This window comes from Protopterus annectens, chromosome 7.part0 (assembly GCF_019279795.1).
Source record: "Protopterus annectens isolate FY-2018-M chromosome 7.part0, PAN1.0, whole genome shotgun sequence".
Lineage (NCBI taxonomy): Eukaryota > Metazoa > Chordata > Ceratodontiformes > Protopteridae > Protopterus > Protopterus annectens.
Genome location: NC_056739.1, coordinates 892,848,187 through 892,856,296, shown reverse-complemented (window position 1 = coordinate 892,856,296; position 8,110 = coordinate 892,848,187). Strand labels below are relative to the sequence as shown.

General features: G+C 39.2%; 1 protein-coding gene across 1 annotated transcript in view; it reads right to left on the bottom strand.

Annotated features, from left to right (window-relative positions):
- RRP9 (ribosomal RNA processing 9, U3 small nucleolar RNA binding protein) overlaps positions 1–8,110 on the bottom strand; it is a gene marked incomplete in the record, with an annotated part of 550,676 nt that overhangs the window by 532,325 nt on the left and 10,241 nt on the right.

Here is an 8,110-nt window from a genome sequence, read left to right as displayed (position 1 = left end):
TACCACCCATGTCCTCATTTCTTTGTCCGTCACACAGTCTGCATCTCAGGCACTTCATTTCCATCTCCTCTAGCTTCCTCATCTGCTCTGACTTTACTGCCCAGTTTTCTGTACTGGTCACACCACTGTTTGGTAAACCTTACTTCTCACCTTCCTTGGCATTCTTCTGCCATTCACTACACCTGACAGTCTATGGCAGTTGGCTGCAGCCGCTCTGCTTCTAGCGTTGCTCTCTTTATTCAGACTTCTGCTCTCCTCAACCACCCCTCCCAGATACTTGAAGTTGTTAACCTGTTCCACTATCTTCCCTTCTATCTCAATTCTAAGCTTACTCTGATATCCCCAATTTGCTGCCATTCCCAAAGTCTTACCTGTACTTCATTTCATCCCATGTCCCCTCAGTTTGGCATTCCATTCCAATATCCTTTGCTGAAGTTCTTGCTCAGTCTGCCTGTAACACCACATCATCTGCATACTGCAACTTTGTTGAGCTGTCCCCTCTGACCTATTTGCTAATGTAATCCATCACCAGTATGAACAGCAGTGGGCTCAGAGTTGAACCCTGATGCACACCCACTCTCACTTGGAACCCCTCTGCGAGACTGAACACTGTTCGCACTCGAGTCATTGGGTCCTTGTACATAGTCTGCACTAATTCTACCTATGTTTCTGGGACTTAACTACAGCAGAACTGCCCAAATCAGCTTTCTTAGGACCTTGTCATATGTTTTCTCAGAGTCTAGGAAGGCCGCATCTCTAGCTTCTTCTCAGCTATCTGTTACACTGCAAACACTGGGCCAGTTGTGCTGCATCCTGATCTGAATCTGAACTGCTCATCTCCCATCTTACCTTTTGCTACTCTGTGTATCTGTTTATAAAACACCGTCTCCAGAACTTTCATGCAATGTGGCAGGAGTTTAGATACCTCTATATCTCCCACCGTTATGGATGTCCCCTTTGTTCTTTTACAATGGCACGAGTATGCTTATTCTCCAGTCATCTGCATTATGCCTTTCTCTCCACACTGCTACGAGTACCCTCAAGAGCCATTTCTCCTCTATCTCATCCAGCATCTTTATCACATCTGTTGTGACCTCACCTGAGCCGGTTGCTTTCCCTGACATCATTTTCCTTAGTGCTGCTCTTACTCTTCTATGGTGGGTTCCTCCTCTTCTAACCCCAGACACAGCTCTATGATACGAGAACAGCTTCTTTGGGGGGGGGGGGGTTCTTCATTCAGAAGTTGCTGGAAGTACTCACTCCATCTTCCTTTGATGCCCTCTGGACAGGTAAGCAGGTTGTTGCTGGCATCTGTTATGATGGGTGTTTGACTCTTCTTTATCTTTGTCTTTGCCTTGCAACTGGATATAGTTTCTTTGTGCCACCTACTGAGTCACTTTCCAGAAGCTGGCAGACTGCCTCTGATGCCCTGTTCTTTGCTACTGCAACTCCTTTCTTAGCCTCTTTATTAGCCAACCAGTATTCCTCCCTAGCCTGGTCTATCGTTTTTAATCTCCCACTTTTTCCTTCACTCCTTCCTTTTGATAACTTCCCAGGCTTCTGCATTCCACCACAAGCTTTCCTTATGTACCTTATTTCCATACCTGGCTTGGCCACATACCTGTTCAGTGGTCCTGACACATGCTTTTTTAAGGTGCTGCCATTCTTCAAATCCACTCATTTCCTGTTCTTCTTGAGGTGCTAGAGCCTCGAGTAATTCATTGAGCTGTTATGCTTTCTCTCCTGTCAACTACCAGGTTTTCAGCCTGGTCTCTGTTGACCTTATAGCCTTCAATTACCACTGCTTGCAGCTAATAGTGGCAACTAGTGGTTTATGCTGTGCAACAACTGTTTTACTGGGGATGACTTTGAAATCATGGATTCTACCCCAGTGCCATTTCCTTACTAGGAGGAAGTCTACCTGAACTGCATGTTGGCCACTCTTGTATGTGATCTTCTGACTGTCTCTCTTTCTGACTCGTGTTGGCTACCATCAGGTCATTTGCCAGACAAAAGTGTAGAAAGGCATCTCCTCCTTTATTCCTGTTGCCCCACCCATGTGTTCCCAGGCTGTCCTCATATCCTGTTCTACCTGTCCTGATATGTGCATTCTGGCCACCCATCATCAACACCAATTCATGTTGCCCTGCTTTATCTAGTAGGTACTGAAACTGCTATATGAATGGATTATTTTCCTCACTATCACAACCATGCCGTGGGGCATGGGCAGAGATTATGAATACTGTCCTATCATTAGGCTGGAGTCCGATTGCCAGACGTCTGTCGCTAATCTTTATGCCTTCTGAAGCCTCTATTCCTCACCACAACACACACCATTTTAGCTATTCTGATAAAAAGCCATTACTGCCACATTCTCATGAATATATAGGTTTCCATCTTCCAATTTACAAGCACACATACTAATATGTAGCAGGCTTACCTTACATGTAGTGTCCACTGGTCTAAATATGAGTACATGACTAAGAACGTAAAAAGAAGTCACTGAAAGCCATTTTTCAACTTGAAACAGATCAGAATGCTCGATAACCAACCAGTCAAGTCTATGCTTACAAATACCAAGATTTTCTGCTGCTATTATTTCAAAGGGTATTTTGTCCCATCTTCTGTCTGCACAAGTATTAAATGGGTCATTCATATTATACCTGTTCAGCCAGCCATATAGTTTGCTGTTTCTGGTTGTTCTGAAATAGGACTTAAAAGTAATACAAATACTTGCAATATTACATTGGGTATGTCTAAATAAGGTCAGCAGGCAAATATCGATAATAAAGTTTATCTTCCCAGCCAGTCTCTATAACCCAGATTTTTAGCTGCCTGAATGAGCTTCATGTAAGATTTTTGAACACGCTCCAATTTACTGAAGTCCTCTGCACTGTATAAACAGAAACTTGATCCATATTCAAATACAGATCTTTCCATGCCTTTATACTAACACTAACTGACTTTTAGTAGAAATCATTTAAATTACTGTTGTCATAATACCAAAGCATTTTCTTGTTTGTTTGCTAACATGTTGGGCCCATTTAAGATCTTCCAAAATCAAGACACACTGATCAGCACAGAAGTTGCATTTAGTTATCAATTCATAACTTAGTACATACAAGTATTCTTAACTGTCACATATTCAAAACCTTATTTTTTTAACAATTAAATGACACCTACTCTATGCTCTGACTGTGCAGTACTTCAAGATATTTCAGAAGTAAGTTTTGATCAACAGGAGTTAAATAAGCCACTTTAATATCACTAATAAATTTTGCAATGCAGCAATAAATTTTTCAGTTGGTAATGCAGACATGTAAACATGGGGGGGGGGGGGGGGGAAACAGGCCCAAAACCAGAACCTAGCGGAACACCACTCAAAGTGGCATATTTATAAGACAATGCATTTTTTACACTGCTAAAGACATCCTACTCATCTCAAACCAAATTCACAGAATAACAGCTGAACACCAGCTTCATCAATGCAGTAATTACTGATGACTAAGGAACAGAGTCAAAGGACCTGGAAATATAAAGGTATACAATAAACAAAATTAAATTACTCTCAATGTTAACATAACATTGATATAACATGAAATCAGGTTAGTTGTGCAAGATCTGAACCAAGTAAGTCCACACTGAGGAGTATCATAATAGAGACCAGACCTACTTATTTCCATAAGCTGGAGCAAAACTCTTGAAAATGTTCCTCGAGATGCAAGTTAAGATAATTGGTCTACAACTGTCAGCCATAGTTTTACAGCCATCCTTGTGTACTGTGAAGACTATTTTTGTGATGACTCCAGTATGTAGCCAAACATGAGAGCACACTGCACCAGATATGTTAATACTGAGTTAACATGGCCTTTGATATTCCATAAATAGAAGCAATTAATGCTATCTAGAATGTAACCTAGTCTTTTCTGATTTTATTTAATAAATCACACAATATCCATGTCTCTTCAATGGAGGGATGCTGTTCTTTAGTGAAATGGAAATTTAACCATTACTAAAAGATGCTGATTACTGCAGTCCTGGCAAAACAAGTAGAACGGTCCTCAACAGCTTTTTCAATTACAAGAAGCCTACCATTTACAGGGAGTACAACTCCAGTACTAGTATTATTAGGAAGGAACAGAGTATGCTTGAAGAATGGATTTCTTCCCATCCATGAAACAGTTAGCTATATTCACACTTCATTTTAGAAATTCGAATGGCATTTCTTAGTATTTCTAACACTGACTTTGTACATATGGAGATTAGTACTGGATGGACCTTCCTTCATAATCTTCCACACTCTTTTTCCTCAACAGTCTCAAAAATGTTCTATTTCATTATGAAGTACAACTTCTCATACTAACAGATAGTGTTTTAAAGACTGGAATGAACAATTTTTTTGGTCAACCAGCTTGGAACAGGAATATACAGAAACATTACGAGACTTTCTATCATTCATTTCATCTATCCAATTTCACTGCAATAATTCATAATTAATAGCACTATAATTCCCAGCATAATACTTTATTCTGGTTAATGACATACAATTTCCCAGTGGGGATTGGTGCAACCTTTAAGATGTTATTTCATTATGACAAATGTTAGCTAATTACAGAAACTTTAGTCACATTTGAACTTGGCATTACACCCAAAATGTTATTATTTCTAATAGCTTTGTTCCCTGGTTGAAATAAGGAAAGCCTATTAATTAAACCAAGGGTAACACCACCACTTGAATCACTAGAAAAATATGTAGCCCAAAACAACCTGGATGAATTTAGGTTTCAACGAAACCAGTCAACATTCTGTTAACTTATCTGCAAACAACTTAGCCTCATATGTCTCCATTGATGTTCTTCTGTAAAAAAACTACAATATCAAGGATGTCTATACCTTTAAATATTTAGATGTACACCATCTCAACAGCAGTGCCATTATATATTGTTAATGTGTTTAAGGTTGTGTCTGGCATAAAAGCAAGCTAAAGTTGTGAAACCCTAACATCTATTCATGCACAATGGACTGGCCTACTCTCCAAACCAAGTTCCAGTAATAATAGCTATGAAGAGGTCTTAAATACTAAAGCTAACAAATCAGCAATCTTTCTATTTAAGCTTCTGAAAATGAATAGTAAGAACTTGACAGACATGGTACTTTTCATAATGATAAATCTATTTATAGTTTCCAACTTACTGGCAAAAATTATTACCACCCAAGTGTGTCAGATGGCACATATCTATAAAAAAAAAAAAAAAAAAAAAAAAAAAAAAAAAAGAAAAAGAGGACATTCCCAGAAATGAATTATTGCATTTGATAAATTTGCATAATCTTATTCCACTGTTTACAGTACTAACAAAGTTGTGTAGTTCTGCCTCCAAATTTTACTTAAGCTCATGTCACATCTTTCCAGACAAAGCCCATTATTCTAACAGGGTCATAGGTTATTACTAGGCTAATGACCACGGGCTACTTTTTTAAGCCTAGCCATGCTTTCTCAAGGGTAGGAATCAAACCATGTATCTTGTGTCTGTAAGGTAAGCATCTTAATCATTATGCTAATCCCAAACATAAATAGTTAAAGTACTCTATCAATTCAGACAGGCACATCAGGGAACTTCAGGATTAAGAAGAGGTACAATTTTCAACAAAATAGCCCCGTCCAGAAGGTCTCTGAACTTTATGAGCTCCTATGTAGGAAGAAGGCATTATAGCACTGACCAGAAGTTCAGAGTTTGATAAAAATACAGAATTTATTTTATTTCGTATATATGCTAACATTTGTTCAGCAGGAAGGCCTGACTGTGCAATTAGAGTGACTATTCAGTGGAGCTCTTTTATGCTTCTTCTTCTGGCTTTTTCCCGGTTAGGGGCCGCCACAGCAGATCACCAGTCCGCTCATGATTGGCAGTAGAGTTTTTACAGTGCCAAGTTGCCAGCCCGGCGCCCAACCTTCCACAGAAGGCACACACATGCACTCACACCTAGGGCCAATTTTAGAGTGTCCAATCCACATACAGCATGTCTTTGGGATGTGGGAGGAAACCGGAGCACCCGGAGGAAACCCACTTGATTCTAAACATTTTTGTACACTTATAACCATTTTAACTGTACATTTAATATCATCTATTATAGATTAATTTTATATTTGTAGTCTCTAGGGAGCATTTCTCTCCCAGGCCTCAACTAACTTGTTTTCTGCCAAGTCTAACCTTCCTAGTACACAGCAGCTACTTAACTAAATAAATACATACATAAGCAAATAAAAGGCAGGAGTAGCAATGCAGCATAAAAGCATTTGAAACAGTAGCTGCCAAACCAAATGGGCACACTGAGTATTTTAGTCTGCAGTAATCACTTCTACAGTGCTGCCATAGCAATCAAATAAATGTAGACAAAATGGAAGCAAATAAAAAATGTATTCAAGCAAAACTTAAAAGTACAAGGTAACCTACATAAGACTAAAAGTTCTGCTTTCTCTTCAGTGCCACTAAAGATCAGAGGGACTGGCCCCTCCCAAAAGTTTATCCCCACTGGACAGGATAGGACATGTGGCCCAACAGAGTGTAAAGAAGAGTTACACAGTAATTAGTACAGAAATGTAAGCCAGGCTGTACCAATCATCCGTGGGCATAAGACTGTAAAGATATAGAGTACCACAACAATTAATCAGTGTTGCTCAAAGTTTCAAAATGTTTGGAAAAACACAGGGAAGAGAACGCTCACTAAATTCATACTTAGTTCTAAATAGGACACACTGACCTTTGAGAACATTCCACTGGATGTGTTCACTTGTTAAATTCATTAAAACTGCAAATTTAATATTTACAGGGAGATATTACAAGTGCCCCTTTGGATGGTCTGTCATCCTTCTTCACCTTAGTAGTATTTAGACTTGGTGGGAAAGGGGGGACCAATTAACTACAACAGTTCATTCACCTCCCCACGTTTCCTAGAATTCTTAAAACATTTCAGTATTAATTCATTTTTTCTGTCAATGTAGGCAAGTCATAAAAATGTAACACTACAATGATCACTGTCCTCCTGCACACTGAATACCTTCTCCACACACTCTGAGGTGGCAGAAGTAAGGACTGCACTGTCTACCTCACAATCTTTAAAACAGAGTCTTCTTACTCCAGCAGTAAGATCAGAGCTGACTTTCTACTACCTCATATACATTTTTCCTGTTTGCTCTAACATTATTAACAGTTCACATAAAAATAAGTGATTTTTCACCAAGACACAGAAACTGGTTGGCAGAATACTGATGACAAAATACTCATACACAGCGGCTTTTCCACAATTTCATTAACCAGATACAAAACGATCTTCAGAAATACAGCCTGCACTTAGTTACCAGTTCAAAGTCACATAATAAAGTGTGTTTCTTTAACAGCTGTCTGACTAAGGTAATTTCATGAAGGATGCCACAAAATAAACACCATCTGCTCAACAATACAGTACTAGTCCTGCAGTAGCTGGGAGCAATGTAAAGACAGGAATATTCTGTAGGTTTCAAAGTGTGCGAACCAGTGTATACTGCCTTATTAATTTCTCACTCCAAGAAAAATCAGTCAAGAGATTGCAATAAGACACTGGCCTCCTTTACAACAGGCAGCCTTCCAATATTTTCTCTACCATCACAAACTTCTAACATACACATTTCTTATTGTAATGACAGATGCAGTAATTTATACCATTCTGAGCACAGAATCAATAAACCATTTGCTCCAATTAAAGCTTACAGAGCTCAAAACTACCCAAAAGAGATGATAAAAATAATGCTGTCTCGTTGGTGGCTCAAAAACATTGAGAATGGTCCTCTGCACAGACTACCCACCCAAGAGACAGGAGGAAATCACCATAAACTTTGTGGACGGACTACACAGACACTGCCAAACAAATGGCAGCCGAACAGAGAGAGTCACTTAAATCAGAAAAGACTGGAACTGGTTTGCAGTTATCATTTCCCCCATCTGTACCCTTGACTTCATTAGTTTAGTCCTTCTTCCAAGTAACTGGCAGAATGATCATGTTACATGACAGTGTTCCCTGGATATTGCCTTAGTCTTGTCTTATATGCACCATTCCCCAATGACACCATACAACT